Source organism: Ambystoma mexicanum, chromosome 7q (assembly GCF_040938575.1).
Source record: "Ambystoma mexicanum isolate Mex_15411 chromosome 7q, UKY_AmexF1_1, whole genome shotgun sequence".
Taxonomy (NCBI): domain Eukaryota; kingdom Metazoa; phylum Chordata; class Amphibia; order Caudata; family Ambystomatidae; genus Ambystoma; species Ambystoma mexicanum.
Genome location: NC_090941.1, coordinates 839,825,928 through 839,847,911, shown reverse-complemented (window position 1 = coordinate 839,847,911; position 21,984 = coordinate 839,825,928). Strand labels below are relative to the sequence as shown.

General features: G+C 44.0%; 1 long non-coding RNA gene across 1 annotated transcript in view; it reads right to left on the bottom strand.

Annotated features, from left to right (window-relative positions):
- Positions 1–386: 386 nt before the first annotated feature.
- LOC138528741 (uncharacterized) overlaps positions 387–21,984 on the bottom strand; it is a 179,482-nt gene continuing 157,884 nt past the window's right edge. The window contains exon 3 of the long non-coding RNA XR_011284219.1: positions 387–2,797. This is a non-coding gene — a long non-coding RNA (uncharacterized lncRNA). The remainder of the gene's footprint in view (positions 2,798–21,984) is intronic.

Below are 21,984 nucleotides of genomic sequence, written 5' to 3'. Positions count from 1 at the left end.
ACGTGGACTCCAATAATGGAAAATCAAAGATGGGTGCAGTAGTTTACTGCTGTGATTGCCACTGATCCTTGCCCGGGCAACGGTAGTATCCGTGGAAATTAAAATTCAAAAGCTGCCATGTTATTTAGAAAACATTCTCAGCTGATGACAGAGTCATCTGTAGGAGTGCGCCGCGATAGAGAGAGAAGCTGATAAAATAAGGCGTGTACTGAGAACAATAAAACCTTATGGTTATGATTTATAACCTTGATAGAAACTACCGTCACCCAAATGTATTTGTGCTCATAGCACCAGGCAAAATTGACAGAGGTATTAATTGTAACATTTTTATAAACGTATTTTTTTATATTGTATTTTATTAAGCAGAAATAAACATAACAGTATCACAAAATGTAGTGTCGAACTGAGTGTCACGTTTTTAAGACTCACTTTTCAATCACACACAGGAAAAAATTAAGTTCCTATTGTAAATGTGTGTGCGTTTGTGAATATGCCACTGATATTTGGTGAATAATAATGTATTTATCTTCAAACGGCACTGGTGGTAAAAGAAATACCTTGCAATGTGGCCAACCCATTCTGTACTATTAATCGACGCTTCTCGCAGCTCGCCATTTATGGCCAAGGAATTCTGCGGCAGCCCACATGGTTTACACATTACCTGGAAAAGCAGTTAGCGCTCTGCAGAACATCCAGCAGGCAGCTGCCGGCTCTAGTGGAATTCGGAATGCCCTGTGTGGCAGCTGGAGTGCAGCGGTGGCAAATGGCAAGGTGTGAGCAGCCTGGGTCCCTCTTCAAATGGATGTCAGGCAGTCGCTCACCCAGCTGATAACAAGCTAAACACAATAGAATCCTCCACGGCTCATGCTCCAGACAAATGCATGGGTAAAAGCTTCTGAAATTAGTATCGTAACACTATCTGTGTAGCACCTGAATATGTTGCGTGGCTGCCCTCATTCATCTACCAGAGAGTAAAATCCAGCCAGGTTTTCAGGATAACCACAATGAACCTTAAGTGGAGATATTTGGCGGGTAGTCACAAAAAACCGCAATGGATTTTACTATTTGGTGATTCCATGAGACATGCCTTCATTTTGTTAAGCACTTGTGTGCAGGTGTCATGGCCAAGGAAAACAATGAAACATTTCAGAAACTGACTAGAATGTATGACAGCACAGCCTATCATGAACAACACAAAAAGAGCTCTACAATTACCTACCACAATGTCACCTGCCTCTGGGAGAAGAAAAGTGTGTAACCAGCCCGATTCGAGCTACTGCTTTTTAAGAAATGTACGGGAGCGAAAATCGGTGCACTATTTTAAGTTAGTCTAAAGATATTCTGGACCTGACAGTTTTATTAAAAGGCGATACACGATGGTCCAACAGGCCCATCCACATCGTTAAAAAGGCCTAGACTTATTTAAATGTTTATGCTAAAGTCAAACGCCATCTTGATGACAGCAAGAAAGGGTTTAATTCATATGCCTTCACAGGCTTTCTACGTACATGTCTTTTTGATACAGGAAAATGATGAAACCGAGGAGATGATTACAGTTGGGACAAAGAAATACATTTTTGAAGATGTGCACTTCAACTTTATAAAAGACGACAATAAAACATCAAGTTTTTGAATTGAACAATTGTCATTCTTACATTCAATATTTTCGTCCAATTGGCGCTTTTGCACTCATTGACTACGCAATTTCCCTTTTAAGCCGTATACCTTCACAGGCTGGTGACCCAGTTGGAGTCCAAGCATGGATGTAGTGCTGTGGTTCTCACAACAACTTATAGAGGCGCAGACAGCACTTCTCTGCAGGGTGGGTCACCACCTTATTCACATGGGCGAAGGGCTGGGGTTCCCATAATCTAAGGGCAATATATTAATGTATAGACTGAAGAGGTTTCTTTTGCATGCTTCCTTGACCACTTCGAAGTTTGAGCTTTTATAGACCATCTTCATTGCACGTAATAAGAACAGAGGTTGTGTTACCCAGCTAGTTGGTACTCATTGTATTGACTGTTTAAGGATGGAATGTCACAGGGGACATGCCAGAATATGAATATGTGCAGGAAGCTCCCACAAGGATCTGTGGAGATCAGCATATTTGTGAACCTGACCACGTGGTGGAAGAAACTAATTATTCCCATTGGTCTCTCTCTGCGGTGACCACAGTTTGTACAGTGCTCTGTTGATTTGTAGCAAGGTTTGCACTATATAACTTTTCATACATACATTGGTAACTGTTTTCTATTCTGCCCACACCAGTAATCTGGTGCATGCAAAATAAGTGCTGGGTGGGAACATTCTTTAGCGAGTAATGGAGAGTAATTGCTGACTACATTTCTACTTCATTTACAACAATATAAAATATGCTGAAACGGAACTCTCAAAGGTCTGAGTCCTGGCGCTGATACTACATGTCAATTCAGATTTTCAACACATTCGTTCCAGAAAGTCATAATTCTATTAAAGAGACAGAGGTGAAGGATTATGCATCCCTTCCATATTTACTGTTCAGCAGCAAAGTACAAAACCAATAAACATGAATAGCAAACTCAATAAACTACAATAACCATTGTTTTTGTGCTTTTGGTAGTTCTTATTGGTCCTTAAACTGACCACGTGATAACTTTAACCAATCATAATAGTCTGTGTCCTTAAATCACCCTGTCCTCCTACTCTACTTCTCTTTCTTTGCCCAGTCGACAATGCATCCAGTGAACTTTGTAATCCCATCCGTCCATGGCGATCTGAATTCAATTTCCAGATTGTTTGTTGTCCGCCATCGTACCTATAGAAATATAAAGTAACTGATTACTATAACTCGAAAGAGGGTGGGACAATCGTAAACTCAACCACAAATTCTATATATTATCCATTCGTGCATTTAACAAAACTGTAACACTTTAATGTATTCATCATCAAACCTTTCAGTAAATGCAGTAAAAACATGTAAACATTCCAGTACTTTTACATTCCATTCCATTTATTAGATAGGGTGGGATAATCTTTCACCTCTGTATCTTTAATAGAATTATGACTTTCTGGAACAAATGTTTTGGAAATCTGAATTCTATGTCAAGACCGGAGGCTCGGATTATGCTTGTTCAAAGCCTACTCACCACTAACGATGCCGCACTTTCCGTTGGTTTAAAATAGAAAGTTTTAAAAGTCAATTCATTTGATCAATCTGCTGACCACATAATGTCCTCTACTCTGGCCCCTATGTTGAATGCCTTGGTAGCCATCGCTCCTCTAGCTGAGTGAGCACCATATTTTACTACGTCAATGCCTGCCTGTTCCATCACCCATCTAAGCCATCTGGCTATGGTAGCCGGTGTTATGGCCTTAATGGGTTTACAAATTGCTATCAGTCATTGAGATACTCCTGGAGGTCTTACATTCCTTGTAATATCCTCATATGCTGCTAAGCATCTGACCGGACATAATTTGGTTGTCCCTTAAAAGATTCTTAAAATACAGATCTGAAACCTGTCTTAGTCCTTCTCGTTATGAGAAAGGTCACTCCGTTAGGTGATACACTCTTCCTGTTGATTTCTAGTGCTCTAACATCTGATGATCTCTTACAAGCCAAAAGACATAGTAGCATGGCTTGCTTGCCTGAAGTAGCCTTCCTGGATAGGTGCTTATTATCTGGCCATGATAGAAATAATCTCAAAACTGTGTCGATACCCCACAATTGAGTATATTTTTCACTAGGAGGTCTAGTCATTTTTACTCCCTTTACTAGTCTACAGATCAAGGGATGTTCACCTATCGCTATGCCTTCGATCCTAGGGTGTCCCCGATATTACGGTCCTGGCTGTGTTGATAGTTCTGTATGCCTTCCCTTGGGCTGCCAACTGTGCTAAGAAATTGGCTATGAGTACTACATCCGTTCCATCAGGGAGGAATACTCCTCTCCAAACACCAGCTATTCCATCTAGCCCATGCAGATTTATAAGCCCTGTGTGTTCCTAGAGCCCAGGATTCACTAATGATGTTTTCAGCCACATTCGATAGTCCTGGCCTAACCCAAGATCTCCTGAATTCGCCCATGTGATTAGATTGTCTGCCTGACCTCACTAGTGGATGGCTGAGATCCCTGGGGTCTCTAACAATGGATTTGTCACTTGGTAGCACCACTGGATTGTGGTGTGATAATTCCAGTAGATTGGGGAACCACACTTTACCCCTCCAGTCCGGCATAACTAGTACTCGGGATGCTTTCTGGTGCCTCACCTGGGCTAGCATCCTCGCTATCATAGAGAAAGGAGGGAACGCTTAGTTTGTCTGGTGGCCCCATGACTGCAGGAAGGCATCTGTCGCCTCTGCCTCTGAGTCCGGTCTCCAGCTGAAGAACTGGGGTAACTGTTTGTTTAGTCTCGATGCAAATAATTCGACCGGGCACAGTCCCCATCAAGTCATTAGAAATTTGAAACACTTCCTTGTCCAGCTTCCAATCGCTGGCATCCCTTAGATATCTGGAGTTCCAATCGGCCACCTAGTTCTGATGGCCCGGCAGGTACTCCGCCGTCACTGACACTTCCCTCTGAAGACAGAGTTCCCAGAAATATTTTGCCAATTCTGCCAGTAGTCTGGATCTTGTCCCGCTCAGTCTGTGTATGTACCTGACTGCCGAGACATTGTCCATCTTTAGCAGGACACAACATTGTGCCCTCTCTTGAGTCCAGCATTTCACTGCAAAGAACACTTCTAGCAACTCCAGGCAGTTGCTATGGAGAGTTGTCTCCTGATCCGACCACCTGCCCAATGTCGACAGGTTCCGGCATTGGGCTCCTCAGCCCCATCTACTCGTGTCTCCGATTCGATGACCAGGTCCGGGGATGAGCCAAATATGGCCCTCCCGTTCCATGCATCCATGTGGTGTAGCCACCATTCCAACTCTTCCCTCACTTCTTGGGAGATGGTAACATTTGTTTCGTAAGAAGCGCCCCCTCCTGAGGTGTCTGATCTTTAACCTCTGGAGTGCCCTGTAATGTAGTGGTCTTGGAAATATCGCTTGGATTGATGACGCTAGACAGCCCACTAACCTTGCAATGTCCCTCAGTGACATTTCTCCCTTCGCTAGAGTGTGTTTTAGCTGCTTTTTGATATCGTTCACCTTGGGTTGGCTGAGAGATCCCTGAATAGAGTCCATTATGAACCCCAGAAATTCCATTGACTGTTCTGGTACTATTTTGGATTTTTCCCAATTTATTAGGAACCTGTACTAGTAGTGTTTCTTCCTCCTGACACATCAGGCATATGTCTTCTAAATATATTATGGGCCTCATTACGAGGTGGGAGGTAAGGGATTACCGGCCCCGGTAAGGGCACCGGTGCCGGTTATCCCTTACCTCCCTACTATGAGTTCCCTTTGCGGGTCCCTTCTTAATGCCTGGTTTTTGCAGGCGTTAAGGACGGGACCCGCAAAGATACTCTAGAGCTAAACATGGTACCGCAATTTGCGGTACCGTTATTAGCGCCTTCCCCATTCCCATTGAGCCCTATGGGGGCTCAAATGGGAATGGGGAATGGCCCTGGTGAATGGGGAATTACCGGTCCCTCCGACCTCGGAATGGACCGGTAATTGCTCTATTCACCAGGGCGGAGTCGGTAGGGTTTTGGAGGCAGCCATGGAGCTAATGGCTGCCTCCAACCTCGTAATGAGGCCCTATGAGTCCTATTCCCTAACTCCTGAGATGCGTCATCACTGCTTTCATCATCTTGATGAAACACCATGGTGCGGATGCCAGGCCGAATGGCAGACATAAAAACTCCCATGTTGATTCTCCACAGATGAACCTTAGCAATCTGCAATGTTCCTCTGCTATAGGTATGGTTAGATATGCATCCTTTAAATCTATTCTGGCTAGCCAATCCCCTTGAATTAAAGTATCTATTGACAGGTGTATCCATTCCACCTTGAAGTGGCTGTACACCACATATTAGTTACTAGTCTTATGGCCTTTTTCCTTTCTAGCCCTCTCAGCTCTTCTAGCCATAATTAGTCCTCCCTGTTTAGTTCCAATCCCCTTGGTGGGTTCTTGTTATGAGGTGTCTCTAGAAAGTCTATGTGAAAACCTTGTACAGTTTCTATTATCCTGTGCTGTTCGCTCTCACCTGAGTTGTTTTGTTGACGTTCTCCATGTCGCCAGCTTCTACCCCTTCCTCTGCCCCTTGGTGGGAAGAAGGGGGTCTGTCTTCGATCATCCTGATCTCGCCACTGCGTTCTGTCCTGTAGGATCTGTTAAAGTGGAATCGGCCAGCCAAGTGACACCTGCCTCTGCTGGCCCTTCCAAAAATGTGTCTCCCAAACACTCTTGAGAGAGGCCTGTGCCTTGTCCAGCATCGCATAGGAGTTAACAAACTTAGTTAACTCTTTAATGAAGGAATCTCCAAAGAGTTTTCCCTTCGCGGTCGACGCTGACTCCGAAGACGCTAGTTCACTTAGCTTCGGGTCTATCTTTACCAGCAGAGACCTCCTTCTCTCTGTGGTGATTGTGTGGTTGGCGTTGCCCAATATACATATTGGGCCTCATTACGAGTCCGGCGGTAACCAAGGTGGTAAAACCGCCTGGTTACCGCCGGACTCGTATTACCATTCCGCCTTCGTGATTCCCGGAATTACCGGGGCATTACAACCCCGGTTTTCCGGGAATCACGGAGGCGGAATGGCGTTAATCCCCATTCCCATTGAGTCCTACTGGACTCAATGGGAATGGGGATCATGGAAACACCGGCAGCATCTCGTAATGCTGCCGGTGTTTCCTCGTCCGCCTGCAGGCGGGCGGTGTTAAACCCGCCAGGTCAAACCTGGCGGGAACATCACCTCCCGCCTGCAGGAGTCGGGATCAGGCGGTCCGGAAACAACGGTGGTGGCGGGTTTACCGCCACCGTTATTTCCGGACCGCCTGATTTGTAATGAGGCCCATTGCCCTCTGGGGCCACCCGATCAGGATCGTCGGGTCCACTGGCTCCTCTTGTCTTGTCCAGTATTTTGTCATGGCATGAACGGCAGGACCAATCTCGACCTTTTCTCACGTCCTTAGTGTACTTACTCATGAACGTGATCATTTTGTCATCGATCTCGGGTGTATCTGCTGCACCCTCTGGGAGGTGAGGTCTAGGGCATTCTGCCCTCATTTTACTCCTTGCCTCCTTAGCTAAGGGCGCCCATAGGCACTTTCTTAAGTGGGCCGCTATTTTTTTTGGCGGCTCCCATTCAGAAGACCTTGGGTGGATTAGTGCCTCAGGATCAAAATCATCACCACCTGCACCATCCTCCTCTGTCTCCTCCTTCCTCTTTTTCTTTGGCGCTTTGTGGCCTTCTTCTTATGAGGATGATATGGAATATACTTCTTCTTCCTCTGAATATTCTTCCTCCCAGTCCTCCTCTCCCACATCAGAGGTGTCTGAAGATTTATCCTGCCACCTGCTAGGCCCCGCCTTTACTCTTCCTCTCCTTCTCTTACCACCCTTCTTCTTTGGTAGTCAACTGGATGGTCTCCAACCAGCCCTCTGACTGGGGATCTCCAAACAGCCCTTTAAGATGAGTAGCAGTACCCTCGAAATAGATGGGGATGCAGATTTGTACTCGTGCATTAAATAACTATGACAACTCAATAGTTTGGCAAAGGGAGTCTGTTTAATGACAAGTACATAAAACGGGGAGTACAATGAACATCAGCAACTGCTCGATCTTCTCTCTCTCTTCCAACTCCAACTCAGTTTCAGAAAAAACAGTCTTTATGGCAAAAACTCGTCATCACTGATGTGCAATCTTAAAAACCTAACATGCCACGTGATTTGTTATAGGAAGGTAACTTTATCATAGGTACTATATCTGTATGTGGTAACGGTGAGAGAGGATTGGATAATCAAGGTCAGGTGGAGCAACTAAGCCCTTCCTTCAAAATGGCCTCTATGAACGTCACTAAAAGTACGACGCCCCATTGGCTCTACTCTCTATACGACCCTAGATTACACGGTCCACTGTGATTGGGCTGGCATCAACCCCACTCATACTTTTCCACTAACCTCTAGCAGCATGCAGAACAACCAGCCAGGTGCAGCGAGCTCGTCTGCACCCAAGCTTCCCTCCAATTATGTTACAATCAATCATCACCTCAGTGATCATGTGTCAATTCCTGCTTTGTATTTTGGCCTCGAGTCTGCTTCTTGGTCTGAGAACTTTTAAGGAGTATGGGTATGGCAGAGATCCATGCTTAGGTGTGAAAGTCTTAGTCTTCCAGCCTGCCTTGTCACGTGACTAGGTTACTGTGAAATCGGCCTCTTCTTCATGTATTTTCGTGTATTTGATTTAATTCTACCAGTCTTTTTCCATCTGTGGCTTATCTTGACCTTTCTGAATAGGATACTCTGTTCTTGTCTCCTTAATTGTATCCACTGTCGGCCTTTTCCAACCAGATACAACCTTGGCTTCTTGGCATGGTTACCTTCAGCTGAGTTTCAATCCGTCTTAATTCTTGATTTGTTTGCTGCAACACTCTCCTCTTGAGTCCTTTAGTAACCTTTGTTCAATTCTGCTCATGTGCGTAGTGGAATTATACTCATGTATAAAGTGCTTTTGAGGTATTAAACGGCCACGGTAGTGGCCGTGTAGTTATGGTTAAGTTGCTGTTTCCATAGGAAGAGCATTTTTTGGGTGGCTTATAACTTTGCTGTCCCTGGACGAGTCCTCACCAAACTTTGCAAAAAAACTATAGGGCCCACTCTTTGCAAAGTTTGGTGAGGTTTGGTCCAGGGGGAGCAAAGTTATAGGGGGGGTCCCAAAACGTCTTTTTTCCCATAGACTGAATGGGGAAAAAAACTTGCGCACGCCTACAGCCCAAACCGCTGGACGGATTTTCACCAAATTTGCAGCAGAATCAGTAGCTTGATCTCAAAAGCGTGCGTTTGTAAATTTGGTGAAAATCCGTCCAGTACTTTTCTTCAAAACGATGAAAAAGTAGGTGTGGAAAAATTAGTGATATCTATGTCCGCTCCACGTCGCACTTCCCTGTTCGCTCCGCGGACAAGAAATCGATTGGCTAATCCATAGCGTCATGTCCGCGGACATGTGGCGCTTTCACTGATTGATTGTGGTACAGCGTGAAGTGCGTCAGATTTCTTCGTGACCTCCGCCATATTTTGTTCATGTTTTGGTGTACACGGACATCGCCGGTAACACATACAAAACAAGACACTAATGCATTGTTACAATTATGAAATACTGTTTCCAAAGGTGAGCTTTACTTAGGTTGGAATGGAATGTGGCCGTGGAAAATTGAAAAGTGATGTTTTCTCGCCACCAAATTCATACAGTAAAGTGGAAGTTGGTGCTCAATGCACGGCGACCAATGCCTGTGCCTGTGTTCCAATTTTTTCAGATTAATATTGAAGTCGGACTGGCATCCAATGTTTTGAAATCTGCGACGGCCACCTACAGTGTTTGATGGAAACAGTGGTTTATGCAGCGTATGGGAGTAGCGGTTCTCATGATAAGATGCTCATATGTTGTTGCAAAGTGAGAATGTATTTGCCTTCTGAGTGAAGGTCAGTTGATTTGCTTGTTTGGTTGCGAGCTCAGTAGGCCCACGCATTCAAGTCAATTCATAAGGGGCTATTGTTTTTTGACCTTGAGAGAAAGTTAAAGTTTAAAAGCTACGCAAGGAATGAAAGCTTGTAAAAAAATACTATTTGATAAGGTTATATTTTAAAAACGTTTATAAGGAACATGAAATATCAGTTCACGAAGATTCTTTGATGCAAACAGTTTGCTGTCTGACTTTGGCAAAAATAATGGAGGTTGTCAAGATGATGCAAGTTTAATTTTGACGACTGTACACTAATTGTGACAATGTAACTGAAGTATTATATTTTTGCGCAGTTGTAATTTTCCTCCAATAACAAAGAGTGTACATTATTCGCGTTTGCAGGCTAAGACTAGAGTCACCGTTGGTGACCGTTATTTCTTTTTCTTTGAAATGTTATACTTGCCCACATAGCTTTGTGTATCAGTTTGCACGTTCTTTTGGTCTTGTGTAACAGTATGCCATGTAATTTTTTCTTGCTTGTCCATTCATGCTGCCTCCATAACTGAATTACCATCTCACTGTGTAGTTGCTGTTTATCTGCGTTTGTAGGGTGTCAATATATGTACCCATGATCAACTCTAATATTTCTTTAAAATGTCATGTTTGGCCACTTACATTTGTGTAGTATTTTCCACAATCTTTGTGTCTGTTTTGGAAATTTTTCCTAAAGGTTGGGTATTGACACAGATTTTCTCTTACTTTTTCTTCTTAGCTACATTTTGCCGTACTGTGCGTGCCATGTTTTTCAGATGCCGAGTGACGGCTTCTTTCCATGCCAAATGCAACTGCTGGTGACCGGGTGCCTGTCCATTATGTTATGGGATGACAGGCCAGGACCGCTCTGTCCCTATGCTGAACTAGCGACAAGGAGCGACTTAATATCATTTATGGTGGAGTAAAGCAACAGTGATGCCGCCGTGTTGGAAATACCTGTGCAAAGAAATTAACAGAATACCTGTGCTTTAACAGAAACGCATACTTTGTGTATGCAAAATTAACTGCATGTGTCTCTCCATGAACATTTTCAATGTTGGTCTTAGAGTCATTGCTACAAATTATTTGGAAATGGAATTAGTCCGTTCATCTCTGACAGTTGTTTGTTAAATAAAAGTACTTTCCAAATTCTAAAATGTTACAGTTTTCTTTTAAAATGACGTGTATCATTTTGGAATGTAAAGTACCACGTTATACGTCGCTGTATGTTTGTTTACAAGGTCTGCGTCACAGTACATACTGTTGCTTTTTCTTTGCTGTCATAGAAAACGAAGAGGGGCTATGCATGGAACAATCGCCTGTCCTTTCGATGTTGGCCATCTTGAAAAGGATTTTGTTTTGTAATCCGGCCCGTGACGGAACGGATTATAACCAGAAATCCTATTTTTCTGTAGCATAGGTTAATGCTTTGCACATATATACTATTACATATTCGAAAATGTTACTCGGCCTCATTAAGTACTTGGCGGTAGCCATGCCACTATTGGCGGCATGGGTGCCGCCGAACTCGCGTCCGGGTCTGGGTTCCCAGAATGAGGAAATTACCAGGCCATTCTGAGTTCAGAGGGCCCGGTAATTCCTCCCTCCAAGAGCCCGGACCCGGACCTTCCCCATTCCCATTCCAGCCCCCATAGGGCTGAATGGGAATGGGAGAGGGAGCAAACAGGCCGATTACGAGTGGCCCATTGTTTGTTCCCTCTTCTCCTCGCGGGACACGGTAAGCACGCCTGGTTTAACCATATGCTTTGGATCCACACACCCAATAATGGTCCATAATCACTGCAGTTCCATGCATCATTCCTATAGCATCAAAGATTCGTCCACAGTTCTGATTCTCTCCCATATGCTTCATCCTTTCAACATACCAACTCAGCATAAAAATGTCTCTCAAAATTTCTGTCCATGTCTTTCTTCCATATACATACATTAGGTTTCCAAAAGACTGCTAGCAAAAAATTATTTTACCCAAGTGGTGAAATAAATTCAATTAATTTTTGTGTTGAGTATCGTTTGATATCTCAATTGTTTTAATACCTGTGCAGTTAAAGTGATCAGTCAGCCATAAAAAGATGAAGGAAGAAGAACATGTTTTACATTTAATTTATTTCATACTGATAAAAAATTGTAGAAGAGACTTTTTTTTAGAAAAATATAATACAAGTGATTTAACAACAACAAGAAAGTTGTGTAAAATTACAAAAAATAAATAAAACTGTTGAAAAATAAACAGAAACATTACATGTTTGGATAGCGAAAAACATTAACAACAAAAAACTATTTATGATGCTGTTTGTACAAATGGGATTATTTTAAAATGTTCAAAGTCCTTCAGAATCAAAGTATTCAAAGTCTTTCATAATCCTAATTACTGATGCAGGTTTGTCTTTCTTACAGGCACTGTCCTGATATCATGTCTCGTTGGATCAGGTGTGCTTGCCGGTGTCATCTCTATTTTCAAACGTTCAGCTTTCTCCATTTTTCTCTCAACTTCTTTTGACGTAAAACTTCTCATCAATGGCTGTCCAAACTTTCCCCATTTTCTAGAATGTGATTCTGATGCCATCGACACTAGACACTAGACCAGGTGTGTATGTGCCCATTATCTGTGTAGGTGTACCTTTCATCCATCCTTTATCTGATTTATTTTGCCGACCCTGTCTCTGATGTTTCAATTCATTTGTTAGCACATGTGCTGTGTGTGTGTCGTTGTTTATCACATCCATCTCAATCTCAGTCACTCTATCATTCTTTCTAGGAACTGGAATGACTATGTAAGGTCTGGGCACCTTTGTAGGTTTCATGCGTACATCATTAGGTGGGTGCACGGGAATCTGAACGCTTAGTGCACCTATAAAAAACGCATTTCTAATCGTTAATGACAACAGTATGATAATGAACACAATGCATGTGTACATTATACACTTGTTCCTGGGCCAATATGAATGTCTCTCCTCATGGGGGAGGATTATGCAGCTGTTCTGGCTTCCCATCTCGATCATCTAAGGAAGCAAAACTAATCTTTTTAATGCATGCTAAACAGTGACACTATATCTGGACTCTGCTGTCTCTGCTTGTAGATCACAAGTGCTGGACCGATTATCCTCTTGGTCCGAATGATAGACTCTTTTCACTAACGAAAGTTTGACATGAGGCAAAAGTATTAATTTGCATGTTTCATATAGACCAATTCCCTGTCTATACCTCCTTGGCAACACCTTCACAATCTGTCCCTCGAAGAAAAGTTTCTACACTCACCTGTGATTTCGATGATGACTGGAAAGTTCAACCTGAATCGCAATACTATGCAGTAGCATACTCAGATGTGTAGTGTTTGCTGGATCTCTGATAAAAGTGAGGATGTCAACTTTGTCATGTCTCCCCACAAGTTCTGGAAAGTGTTCAATTAAGCGAAAAAAATACAGCATTCGCTAGTCAGTTATTCTCTTGTGATAGGGACATTTGGCTTGTCCTTGCTGTACTCCAGAAGTAAAAGAAACTGTTCTGCAATCACTGTGAGCAGCCTCATTATTGTCTTTTCGTTTTCAGGATCTTGAAAAAACTCTGTTATGTTCGTGAGCCTTCCCACCAGCGACGGGTAGGACCTCAATACTGCTTCCAGACTGGTTTTCCTCCCATATCCTTCCTTATGGCAGTCCTGAAATCAAATGTAAAATGGCTTCTAGAGCCAAGACACAAACACAAACACACCTGACTTTTCTAACCAATTGCAAGAGGGGAGGGTGGGGCTGTGAAAAGGCCATAAACAAAGGACTACACCCCACAGACTGCACCCTTTGGATGCAGCCCAGAAACAGAAACAACAGGCTCAGAAGCCAAAAGAAACACTAGACAGGCACCAGATTAGCACACAATGCTCACCAAAAAATATAGATGTATAAATGATTAAATACATTTTTAAAAAATTAAAATATATATTTTAAAAAAATCACACCACTCCAAAAGAGTGCATAAAGCCTGGCAAAAACGGATTACAATCATTGTGAAACTACTCACTCAGAATCAACCAGCCCCTAAAGGTGCTTCCACACTGGTTTCTCCTCCCATATACTTCCTCATGGCAGTCCTCAAATCAAATGGAAAATGGCTGCTAGAGCCAAGCCACAAACACAAACACACCTGACTTTTCTAACCAATTGCAAGAGGGGAGGGTGGGACTGTGAAAAGGCCACAAACAAAGGACTACACCCCACAGACTGCACCCTTTGGATGCAGCCCAGAAACAGAAACAACAAGCTCAGAAGCCAAAAGAAACAGTAGACAGGCACCAGATTAGCACACAATGCTCACCAAAAAATATAGATACATAAATGATTAAATACATTTTAAAAATTTTAAAAAAAATATATATATAAAAAAAATCACACCACTCCAAAAGAGTGCATAAAGCCCGCCAAAAACGGATTACAATCATTGTGAAACTACTCACTCAGAATCAACCAGCCCCTAAAGGTGCTTCCACACTGGTTTCTCCTCCCATATCCTTCCTCATGGCAGTCCTCAAATCAAATGGAAAATGGCTGCTAGAGCCAAGCCACAAACACACCTGACTTTTCTAACCAATTGCAAGAGGGGAGGGTGGGACTGTGAAAAGGCCAGACATAAACAAAGGACTACACCCCACAGAATGCACCCTTTGGATGCAGCCCAGAAACAGAAACAACAGGCTCAGAAGCCAAAAGAAACACCAGACAGGCACCAGATTAGCACACAATGCTCACCAAAAAATATAGATATATAAATGATTAAATACATTTAAAAAAAAAAATTAAAAATATATATTAAAAAAATAAATAAATCACACCACTCCAAAAGAGTGCATAAAGCCCGCCAAAGACGGATTACAATCATTGTGAAACTACTCACTCAGAATCAACCAGCCCCTAAAGGTGCTTCCACACTGGTTTCTCCTCCCATATCCTTCCTCATGGCAGTCCTCAAATCAAATGGAAAATGGCTGCTAGAGCCAAGCCACAAACACACCTGACTTTTCTAACCAATTGCAAGAGGGGAGGGTGGGACTGTGAAAAGGCCAGACATAAACAAAGGACTACACCCCACAGAATGCACCGTTTGGATGCAGCCCAGAAACAGAAACAACAGGCTCAGAAGCCAAAAGAAACACCAGACAGGCACCAGATTAGCACACAATGCTCACCAAAAAATATAGATATATAAATGATTAAATACATTTTAAAAAAAAAATTAAAAATATATATTAAAAAAATAAATAAATCACACCACTCCAAAAGAGTGCATAAAGCCCGCCAAAGACGGATTACAATCATTGTGAAACTACTCACTCAGAATCAACCAGCCCCTAAAGGTGCTTCCACGCTGGTTTCTCCTCCCATATCCTTCCTCATGGCAGTCCTCAATTCAAAAAAAAAAAAAAAAAATGTATATGTGGCTGACAGAACAAGAAAATCAAGCTAGCAAAACCAATGGGCAAAATAATGGTTTGCCAACTTTAACACATCATAACAAGAAATCTCAATGCTGGAATAGATGCAATAATAAAAATGAGATAACATCCATGCAGTACTAAAGGCCCGGCTCATAAACACACATGAGTCCAAAATCTACAAGATCACAGTTCCGAAGTACAAATTGTAAAAGGGGGAAGTGCTCAAGGGAACAGCATGGGCCCGAGCACCTTTTAAATGAATCAAATGAGTTGCTACCTCACAAGGCCCCGATCAGATCGTCGAACATTGTCGACAATCAGTCTGCCAACAAACCGAGCCCAAAGAGAACTGCAAAACCACTGGATGCATTACAGAATTTCAAAACGGTCAAAAATCACCTTAGCTACCCCTCCTCTGCAAATCATCATGTGCGCCAACATGGGAACATCTATACTCCCTTAGACCCATACAGAGTCGGACTGGGACAAGAAATAGGCCTGGTCACCCAAAAAAAAAGTGGCCCACCCCTTGCCTCCAAAAAGTGGGCCACCCCTTGCCTAATGACCCTTGACCTCTGATGACATCACCAGAAGTGATGTCATTTGACCCCACCCCAAAGTGACATCCTGGGAAGTGATGAAACGCAGCCTTTCGTCCCTTGACAAAACAGGAAGTGGCATCAAATAGCATTGTTCCAAAGTACACTAAATCTCTGTGAATCCAAGAAGACGTCCACGGTCATATGATATGTTATGGTAAAGCACTTACGCTTAAGGTATTTTTTTATAGAACAAATATGCATCCAATATCACCCAACCTGTGTTGGTACTCATTTATCGACCTAAGGATGAAAGTGTTTTGAAAAAAAAAAAGAAAAAATATGGAGAAAAAAAACCTATTTTCTTTTCTTCCAAACCGGCCCAGGCATGGCCAGAAACCGCCCCCCACTCCTCAGGGACGATTTCTACCCGGCCACCGACCGAAAGGCTGAAGGGCCAATCCGACCCTGGACCCATATTACAAACAGCGCTCTGAAAGTACGGTGTCCCACTGTGACGCCAGATGCCACTGCTGGGTGCGTTCCCCTAATCAGGAAGTAAATGCATTTGGGCAATGACCAAAGAAAAAAGTCTACGGCAACAAAATGTGTAAAGCCTACATTCCCAACATCACAAAGCAGAGCCAGAACCTGGCAAACAGAAGGACAGATATATAATGGGAATCTGGGAAAGTGCAGAGGGAGTATAATTCCAAATGAGAGTATCACAGCACAGCCACAAGCTACAGAACACAAGGGTGGGGGGAGGGGGCATGGCCATGGGAGAAAAAAGTTAAAAAAGGTTGTGCCCCACCATTTTAAGCAAAGGTGGAAATAACACACTAAACCAAAAAGGAACAAACCTAGCAAGCCACCAAGTAGATTAACACAATAAAAGTTTATATGTAACATAAAATAAATCCACAGAGTCATCTAGTCCATCGGAGCAGCAGGGCATCCCCTAATCCAGTCACATGCTTGAGCAGGGACTTCAGTGACTTTCATACCATCCGGCAAATAAAGTTTCAAAGTTGCTGGTTTTATGAGGGACACTCTGATTCCTCATTCTTTTGCCAGATGCCCAGGCCCTTCTTTTGCTCATCACATCCTTTGGAAAGTCAGGGTAGATGCGTATTGGGTCCCACAACAGGACAGGGTTCCCATGCATCTAGATCTATAGAAAACAACCTCCTTTACTGTAATTTTAAGAAAAGATACAATTATCTGCCTTGGTTTCCCATTCTCCAATTTGCTAGCTCTGAACACCACATCCAAGTCAACTTTCACCAAGCCACAGTCAGGCGGTCTAGCAGTACTAGGAGTACAAGATCATTCAAATTAGAGTGTGGTTTTTCGGAACTCCAATAAGGTGCAAATTGTTACCCCTTGCCTGAATTTCTAGATACATGTTCCGTAGATGAAGCCTATTCATATCATCTCTCAGTTCCTGATAGGCCCTATAGCTGCAGAAGCCTCCCTCTCCAAACTCGAGGCTCTTCCATCCACCTCCGTCTCACTTTCCCAATCTGGTCTGCAAGGGCAGCCTCGACATCCACCGCATCATTGGCCACTTGCTTCAGGAGTGTAAAGAAATCTGAGCTGTTAGGTGTTTCCTTGCTAGGGACTTCAGTAATTTGTTTAGGCTTCTTTGAGGTAAGATTCTCATATGTCTAAATCTTCTTTTTGCCAGACATAGCAGCAATAGTAGCAGCTGTAATATAATGCAATGGTCATCTGGGTGGTGGGCAGGAGCTGCTCTCTCAAGCTGCTGCCTCTTCGATGGCCTTTCTAGAATCCTCATGTTAAATTCTTGTGTATATTGTCTTGCTGCTCACAATTGCTTGCTGTATAAAAACTTGGTAATTTTATGAAACTGTTGTGACTCACCAAACACGTATCTCAACCAGCTCACCAGACACGTATCTCAACCGACTCCTCTTCACCCCAGGCAACTACGGGACACTGGAACCCAGACAGGTAAGTCTAGGTCTCTTCACCAAGAGGGAGTTCTTCCTATCAATGCACCCCTCTGTTAAATATGATATACTAACATATGGATTAATTAATCGGAAGAGCAGGGCAAAAAGTACTGCAAATAACGCCAGCTGTGAAATCAAAAAAGAACAGCAATTAGCGGGATGAATATGCAACATGAACAGGCGCGTTCAAGAGAGAGGAAATAGCTAACCTCTCCTCCTAAGTGAGGGGTGAACTCCCTGCGTGGTGTTTATCATCAATGTTTTCTGTAAGTGGGGTGTACACCAAGGATTTCCTACGAGACCTAGGAGTACTAGAAAAGCAGAACAGGGAATTAGGGATCAGTAGAAGGGACAGAGGTAGAATGGATTCAGTGGATAATGTGATATTTTACCAGTGACTTAAGACAGCGGGAGACAAGGAGGGAAGGTGTTCCAGTAAATCCAATCAAGGGGAAAAAAAGAAAGTACGTAGTAAGGAGATGGGATTGTTAGTGGGATCTGATTCTCGAAGGCATGAGGACGCCTGAGCGACTGGGAGGGTGCACCAATATCAGGAAAGCATCTCTAGTCCGTGCACTGGCTCTGTAATGAGCTGCGAAGCAGTCCAGTGAGCAAAAGAAGATTAGCAGTTTGCTGGCAACAACGGATCCAAACAGCAAGAAGAGACAGTCCAGGGACGATGCAGAAGTTCAGCGTTATTTGGGCCATGATGTACAAAACAGAAGTCTGGGAATCCGAGAAGGTAGCCGGGTCAATAACTGGTTTCTACAAATGCAAGGGATAAACTGAAAAGACAAGTCCAAGAAGCAGAGCCGGGTCAACAAACGAGGAATCAAGAAGCAATGGAAACAAGAAAACAGGAACGCAACTTAAATCGGCATTAGCTTCCGGATGAGTGCAGCATTTAATCCAAAAGGGATGCAGCGCACTCTACGTCCTGCCGTGTCATGTGAGAGCTATTCCCCTTAGCAACCACACAAACAGACGAACAACGGCTGGCATACAATGGCCTCCAATGTTGCTATGGCAACTTCCATCGCCTGAGGAATGGTGCAATATCAGAGTGTGAAAGACAGCTTGTTAAAGAACCACGATGAAGCGCCCTAGGCAGAGGATGCTGCACAGTTGGTGGGATCCTAACAGTATCCTCCCCCAACACTCTCCAGGAAGCATGGAAACATGCCAAGAGCAAGGGAGCGTTAATATGACCCACTGGTTCCCAGGTTCTGTACCCCGGATCGTACCCTTTCCAATCAACAAGTTATAAACAAACCCCCTTTGCGAACCTTCATATCAAGGATAGCATTGACTTTATATTCCTCTGAACCATGGACAGTGACAGGAGGGTGGCGAGAAGGCAAACGTGTGTCAGGAAGGCAGAGTTTGATCAAGGACACATGGAAAACGGCATGCACTTTTCAACGTAAGGCACGTCAATACGTACCGCCACCGGGTTGATAACCTCAGTGACCTGATAGGGGCCTACAAACCATGATAACATAAGTCTCCAGCCTGGAATCTGAAGGTTCTTAGTGGAGAGCCAGACTAGCATACCGGCCTGATACTCGGAGGCAGGCGTCCAATGGATATCAGCAAAGGCCTTGGCGCGATCCCTGGCCTCAACCAAATGTTGTTCAATATCCCAATAGAGCGCGGTCAGATCATGGACGCGGAGCTAGCAGCCCGGCTGTTGAGAGGTAGGACAGGGTCCAATGGAAAGGCCGAAGGGTGTTGTCCATAGAGGGCAAAGAAGGGCAATGAACGAGTGGAGGAATGTATGGAATTATTGTAATCTGATTCTGCGGAACTCAACACTGATAGCCATGACCCTTGATGCTGGATAATCAAACAGTGGAGGTACTGCTCCAGGGTGGCGTTTAGTCTCTCAGTTTGGCCATCTGTTTGGGGATGGTAAGTGCTGGAGTAGCGTTCGTCTATGCCAAAAGAGGACGTGAGTGCCTTCCAGAAGTGTGAGGTGAACTGTGAACCTCTATCAGTCACTATTATTGCTGGGAGACCAAAGTAATGAAAGACAGGCATAAGGAAGACCATGACAAGGTACAAAGAGAGCCATCTTTGTGAAGTAGTCCACAACTACCCATATAGTATTGTATTCCTGCAATGAGGGTAGTTCGACAATGAAGTCCATGGACAGCATGTGCCATGGCCGATGGGGCACCGGGAGTGGCTGTAACAACCCGCGTGGCTTACTCGAGGAATACTTACATTGTGTACATATCGCACAGGTAGAGATGTAATCCCCTACGCCTCTATGCATAGACAGTTACCATCACCATCTATGCCATAGATAAGGTTTTCTTCCTACCTGCATGGGCAGCGAGCACAGAATCATGACACCATTGCATTGTGGTCTGTATGGCTGTGGCATTGGGCATATAAATCCAACCCTGAATATATGGTAGAGAGTGGAGGATGTCCATGATATACTCGGTCAATTCAGATGGCTTCACCGAAACCCATTCACATAAATGCAGCATTCAGTGCATCGAATGCGCTCTAGGCATAGGGATTCCAGGAGAAGGGAGCCCTGTTGCTGGTGAGGGCCATCAGATGAGCAAGCACAGAGGAATAGGAGTGGATGAAACTCCTCTAAAAGTTAGCAAAGCCAAGGAACGACTGTAGCGCCTTTAGGGTAGACGGTACCAGCCATTCAAGCACAGCCTTCACCTTGGAGTGGTACATCTGTACTCCTTTGTTGGTCAGATCGTATCCAAGAAATTCGACTTCTGTGGCATGGAATATGCATTTTTCGGCCTTGGCATATAGATTGTTTTCCCTAAGATGTTATAAAACGGAGGAGACATGGATGACATGTTGGTCATATGACGCGGAGTAGATCAGTATATTGTCCAGATAAATTATTACAAGCTGATCCAACATGTTCCGGAACACGTCATTCATAAAGAATTGAAACGTGGCCAGGGCATTTGCAGAGGGCATAACACAATACTTGTAGAAGCAGTAGCAGGTCTTGAAAGCAGTCTTCCACTCGTCCCCTTCCCTGATTCTGTCGAGGTTGTAGGCCCCCCGCAGATCCAGTTTCGTGAATATAGCGAATGACCCTAGTTGGTCCAGAAGGGCGGAGATCAGTGGCAAGGGATATTGATTGTGCACTGTAATGGCATTGAGTCCTCTATAGTAAATACAGGGCCTGAAGTCACCTTCCTTCTTTGGAACAAAAAACAAAGGGGATGCAGCCGGAGACCTCGAGGGGTGAATGAAACCGTGAGCAAGGCTTTATCTATGTACTCCTTGAGAATCTGGTCCTCCTTCTGGGTGAGGGCATATACTCCTTAGAGGCGGGGACCAGGTCTATGGGGCAGTCATACGGCCTGTGTGGAGGCAGTTGTTCAGCCTTTCCCTTATTGAAGACGTCTTTGAAGCTTTCAAACTCCTTGGGTATGCCCCTTACATGAGTGGATGAAATCGCCCCGATTATAGAGGCAGTATCAAGGAGGGACCAGTAGGTGCTGGGAGGGAGCGACCTGTGGTGAGGTGCCTGTACCAAGACAATGAGAATCACAGTAATCAGAGACGAAACAAACCTCATGGTTTTGCCAATCGGTGGCAGGGTTGTGTTTTGCTAACCAGGATAGTCCCAGTATGACCTTAAACTGAGGTGCTGTAATCAAATCAAACGAAATGCACTTGGTATGACCACATTCTGTAGACATGCTTAAATCGGTTGTCTGTTTTGTAACCAAACGGAGACCACGGCAGTACCGTCCACTGCCTTCACTACCTCTGGTTGTGATTTGGTGACAACGGCAATACCTGTTTCATGGGCATAGTGCAAATCGATATAATTTCCCGTAATGCTTGAGTCCAGAACAGCCAAGGTTCTCCATGGCTTTCCAGAATGGAATGAAAACAAGACTGTAACTGTGAATGGGGTCACAGAACCTGAGCATGGGGAGTCCAGAGGTAGGGCACTTGACAAACGGACTCCATCTATTGCCGAGCTTTGGAGGTTCCCATCCTTCTGGCTGTTTTTTTAGGGCACGACCGCAGAAAATACTCAGCAGATCCAGAGAAGATACAGAGGTTATTTTTCCTCTGGGTTTCCCTCTCTGTAGGAATTAGTGGACCACGCACTGCACCGATTATCATGGTTTCCATATCTCCCTGTACAGGTTATGTTATGTGAACTTTTAAAGCGCACTATGACCAGAGGTATCTTGGCGCTAAGAAGAAGAGGGAGGAACCAGTAAGGCCAAGGCAGAGTTAGAATAGCAAGGTCGTCACAGATTTTCTAAAGGCTAGGTGGATGGAAATAGCCCTAATTTTAGGAGGCAGATTGTTCCACAGTTGACCACGGCCACAGAAAAGGCCCGACCTCCAATCTGTTCACGACGGTAAGGGGGGACCACCAACAGGTCGGCTGATGAGGAACGCAGCAAACGGGAGGGGAGATAGCG